This window comes from Ranitomeya variabilis, chromosome 1, assembly GCF_051348905.1.
Source record: "Ranitomeya variabilis isolate aRanVar5 chromosome 1, aRanVar5.hap1, whole genome shotgun sequence".
Taxonomy (NCBI): Eukaryota; Metazoa; Chordata; class Amphibia; order Anura; family Dendrobatidae; genus Ranitomeya; species Ranitomeya variabilis.
This window is the reverse complement of record NC_135232.1, coordinates 567428300-567433744: the sequence shown is the minus strand read 5'-3', so window position 1 is coordinate 567433744 and position 5445 is coordinate 567428300.

Here is a 5445-nt window from a genome sequence, read left to right as displayed (position 1 = left end):
GGCTACTCGTGTGCAGGGCATACAAGACTATGTTATCAGAAATCCTAGGTCAGATCCTAAAATACCGATTCCTGAACTGTTTTCCGGAGACAGGTTTAAGTTTAGGAATTTCGTGAATAATTGTAAATTGTTTTTGTCCCTGAGACCCTGTTCATCTGGAGATTCTGCTCAGCAAGTAAAAATTGTTATTTCGTTCTTACGGGGCGACCCTCAGGATTGGGCTTTTTCGCTGGCGCCAGGAGATCCGGCATTGGCTGATCTTGATGCGTTTTTTCTGGCGCTCGGTTTACTTTATGAGGAACCCAATCTTGCGATTCAGGCAGAAAAGGCCTTGCTGGCTATGTCTCAGGGGCAGGACGAGGCTGAAGTGTATTGCCAAAAATTTCGGAAATGGTCCGTGCTGACACATTGGAACGAGTGTGCACTGGCCGCTAATTTTAGAAATGGCCTTTCTGAAGCCATTAAGAATGTTATGGTGGGTTTTCCCATTCCCACAGGTCTGAATGATACTATGGCACTGGCTATTCAAATTGACCGGCGGTTGCGGGAGCGCAAAACCGCAAATTCCCTCATGGTGTTGTCTGAACAGACACCTAATTCGGTGCAATGTGATAGAAAAACCGCAAATTCCCTCATGGTGTTGTCTGAACAGACACCTGATTTAATGCAATGTGATAGAATCCTGACTAGAAATGAGCGGAAAATTCATAGACGCCGGAATGGCTTGTGCTACTACTGTGGTGATTCTACACATGTTATCTCAGCATGCTCTAAACGTATAGCTAAGGTTGTTAGTCCTGTCACCGTTGGTAATTTGCAACCTAAATTTATTCTGTCTGTAACTTTGATTTGCTCACTGTCATCTTATCCTGTCATGGCGTTTGTAGATTCAGGTGCTGCCCTGAGTCTCATGGATCTCTCATTTGCTAAGCGCTGTGGTTTTGCTCTTGAACCATTAGAAAATCCTATTCCTCTTAGGGGTATTGATGCTACACCATTGGCAGCAAATAAACCGCAGTATTGGACACAGGTTACCATGTGCATGACTCCTGAACATCGCGAGGTGATACGTTTCCTGGTTTTACATAAAATGCATGATTTGGTTGTTTTAGGGCTGCCATGGTTACAGACCCATAATCCAGTCCTGGACTGGAAGGCTATGTCAGTCTCAAGTTGGGGCTGTCGTGGTATTCATGGGGATTCCCTGCCTGTGTCTATTGCTTCTTCTACGCCTTCGGAAGTTCCGGAGTATTTGTCTGATTATCAGGATGTCTTCAGTGAGTCTGAGTCCAGTGCACTGCCTCCTCATAGGGACTGTGACTGTGCTATAGATTTGATCCCAGGCAGTAAGTTTCCTAAGGGAAGACTGTTTAATCTGTCGGTACCTGAACATACCGCTATGCGTTCATATATCAAGGAGTCTCTGGAGAAAGGACATATTCGTCCGTCTTCTTCCCCTCTTGGTGCGGGATTCTTTTTTGTGGCTAAAAAGGACGGATCTTTGAGACCTTGTATTGATTATCGGCTTTTAAATAAGATCACTGTCAAATTTCAGTATCCTTTACCGCTGTTGTCTGACTTGTTTGCCCGGATTAAGGGTGCCAAGTGGTTCACCAAGATAGACCTTCGTGGTGCGTACAACCTTGTGCGCATTAAGCAAGGTGATGAATGGAAAACCGCATTCAATACGCCCGAAGGTCATTTTGAGTACTTGGTGATGCCTTTTGGGCTCTCCAATGCGCCTTCAGTTTTTCAGTCCTTTATGCATGACATTTTCCGGAAGTATCTGGATAAATTTTTGATTGTTTATCTGGATGATATTTTGGTTTTTTCTGATAATTGGGATTCGCATGTGGAGCAGGTCAGGTTGGTCTTTAAAATTTTGCGTGAAAATTCTTTGTTTGTCAAAGGCTCAAAGTGTCTCTTTGGTGTACAGAAGGTTCCCTTTTTGGGGTTCATTTTTTCTCCTTCTGCTGTGGAGATGGACCCAGTTAAGGTCCGAGCTATTCTTGATTGGACTCAGCCCTCGTCAGTTAAGAGTCTTCAGAAGTTCTTGGGCTTCGCTAACTTCTACCGTCGTTTTATCGCTAATTTTTCTAGCATTGTGAAACCTTTGACGGATATGACCAAGAAGGGCTCCGATGTAGCTAACTGGGCTCCTGCTGCCGTGGAGGCTTTCCAGGAGTTGAAACGCCGGTTTACTTCGGCGCCTGTTTTGTGCCAGCCTGACGTCTCACTTCCCTTTCAGGTTGAGGTGGATGCTTCGGAGATTGGGGCAGGGGCCGTTTTGTCGCAGAGAGGCCCTGGTTGCTCTGTTATGAAACCTTGTGCCTTTTTCTCTAGGAAGTTTTCGCCTGCCGAGCGAAATTATGATGTGGGCAATCGGGAGTTGTTGGCCATGAAATGGGCATTTGAGGAGTGGCGTCATTGGCTCGAGGGTGCTAAGCATCGTGTGGTGGTCTTGACTGATCACAAAAATCTGATGTATCTCGAGTCTGCTAAACGCCTTAATCCGAGACAGGCCCGCTGGTCATTGTTTTTCTCCCGTTTTGATTTTGTTGTCTCGTATTTACCAGGTTCAAAGAATGTGAAGGCCGATGCTCTTTCTAGGAGCTTTGTGCCTGATGCTCCTGGAGTCGCGGATCCTGTTGGTATTCTTAAAGATGGAGTTATCTTGTCAGCTATTTCTCCGGATCTGCGACGTGTGTTGCAGAGATTTCAGGCTGATAGGCCTGAGTCTTGTCCACCTGACAGACTGTTTGTCCCGGATAAGTGGACCAGCAGAGTCATTTCCGAGGTTCATTCCTCGGTGTTGGCAGGTCACCCGGGAATTTTTGGCACCAGAGATCTGGTGGCCAGGTCCTTTTGGTGGCCTTCCTTGTCAAGGGATGTGCGGTCATTTGTGCAGTCCTGTGGGACTTGTGCTCGAGCTAAGCCTTGCTGTTCTCGTGCCAGCGGTTTGCTCTTGCCCTTGCCTGTCCCGAAGAGACCTTGGACACATATCTCCATGGATTTCATTTCTGATCTTCCGCTATCTCAGGGCATGTCCGTTATCTGGGTGATATGTGATCGCTTCTCTAAGATGGTCCATTTGGTTCCTTTGCCTAAGCTGCCTTCCTCTTCCGATCTGGTTCCTGTGTTTTTCCAGAACGTGGTTCGTTTGCACGGCATCCCTGAGAATATTGTGTCAGACAGAGGATCCCAGTTCGTTTCTAGGTTCTGGCGATCCTTTTGTAGTAGGATGGGCATTGATTTGTCATTTTCGTCTGCTTTCCATCCTCAGACTAATGGACAGACGGAGCGAACCAATCAGACTTTGGAGGCTTATTTGAGGTGTTTTGTCTCTGCTGATCAGGACGATTGGGTGACATTCTTGCCGTTGGCTGAGTTTGCCCTTAATAATCGGGCTAGTTCCGCCACCTTGGTTTCGCCTTTTTTCTGCAACTCTGGTTTCCATCCTCGCTTTTCTTCGGGTCATGTGGAGCCTTCTGACTGTCCTGGGGTGGATTCTGTGGTGGATAGGTTGCAGCAGATCTGGAATCATGTGGTGGACAACTTGAAGTTGTCACAGGAGAAGGCTCAGCGCTTTGCCAACCGCCGCCGCGGTGTGGGTCCCCGACTACGCGTTGGGGATTTGGTATGGCTTTCTTCCCGCTTTGTTCCTATGAAGGTCTCCTCTCCCAAATTTAAACCTCGTTTTATTGGGCCTTACAAGATATTGGAAATCCTTAATCCTGTATCTTTTCGTCTGGATCTTCCTGTGTCGTTTGCTATTCACAATGTATTTCATAGGTCCTTGTTGCGGCGGTACATTGTTCCTGTAGTTCCTTCTGCTGAGCCTCCTGCTCCTGTGTTGGTTGAGGGCGAGTTGGAGTACGTGGTGGAGAAGATCTTGGATTCTCGCCTCTCCAGGCGGAGGCTTCAGTACCTGGTCAAGTGGAAGGGCTATGGTCAGGAGGATAATTCCTGGGTGGTCGCCTCTGATGTTCATGCGGCCGATTTAGTTCGTGCCTTTCATGCCGCTCATCCTGATCGCCCTGGTGGTCGTGGTGAGGGTTCGGTGACCCCTCACTAAGGGGGGGGTACTGTTGTGAATTTGCTTTTTGCTCCCTCTAGTGGTTACTAGTTTTTTGACTCTGGTTTTTCTGTCATTCCTTTTATCCACACCTGGGTCGTTAGTTAGGGGTGTTGCTATATAAGCTCCCTGGACCTTCAGTTCTATGCCTGGCAACGTAGTTATCAGAGCTAGTCTGCTGTGCTCTTGTCTACTGATCCTGGTTCCAGTTATATCAGCTAAGTCTGCCTTTTGCTTTTTGCTATTTGTTTTGGTTTTGTATTTTTGTCCAGCTTGTTCCTAATCTATATCCTGACCTTTGCTGGAAGCTCTAGGGGGCTGGTGTTCTCCCCCCGGACCGTTAGACGGTTCGGGGGTTCTTGAATTTCCAGTGTGGATTTTGATAGGGTTTTTGTTGACCATATAAGTTACCTTTCTTTATTCTGCTATCAGTAAGCGGGCCTCTCTGTGCTAAACCTGGTTCATTTCTGTGTTTGTCATTTCCTCTTACCTCACCGTCATTATTTGTGGGGGGCTTCTATCCAGCTTTGGGGTCCCCTTCTCTGGAGGCAAGAAAGGTCTTTATTTTCCTCTACTAGGGGTAGCTAGATTCTCCGGCTGGCGCGTGTCATCTAGAATCAACGTAGGAATGATCCCCGGCTACTTCTAGTGTTTGCGTTAGGAGTAGATATATGGTCAACCCAGTTACCACTGCCCTATGAGCTGGATTTTTGTATTCTGCAGACTTCCACGTTCCTCTGAGACCCTCGCCATTGGGGTCATAACAGGGGACCAACACGACGACGACGGTTAGCAAACTGCTGAGTCCTCTCCTGGGACAATTCCAAATTATCCACCACTTGTCCCCAAATCCGATGCAACCGATCCACTACCGCATCCACTCCATGACAATCCGAAGATTCAACCTGACCAGATGAAAAACGCGGATGAAACCCTGAATTGCAAAAGAAAGGAGAAACCAAAGTGGCAGAACTAGCCCGATTATTAAGAGCAAACTCCGCCAACGGCAGAAAGGCAACCCAATCATCCTGATCCGCAGACACAAAACACCTCAAATAAGTCTCCAAAGTTTGATTAGTTCGCTCCGTCTGGCCATTGGTCTGAGGATGGAATGCAGACGAAAAGGACAAATCCATGCCCAACCTGGCACAGACTGCCCGCCAAAATCTAGACACGAACTGGGTACCCCTGTCAGAAACGATGTTTTCCGGAATACCATGCAAACGAACCACATTTTGAAAAAACAGAGGGACCAACTCAGATGAGGAAGGCAACTTAGGCAATGGCACCAAATGAACCATTTTAGAAAAACGGTCACACACCACCCAGATGACAGACATCTTCTGAGAAACAGGGAGATCCGAGATAAA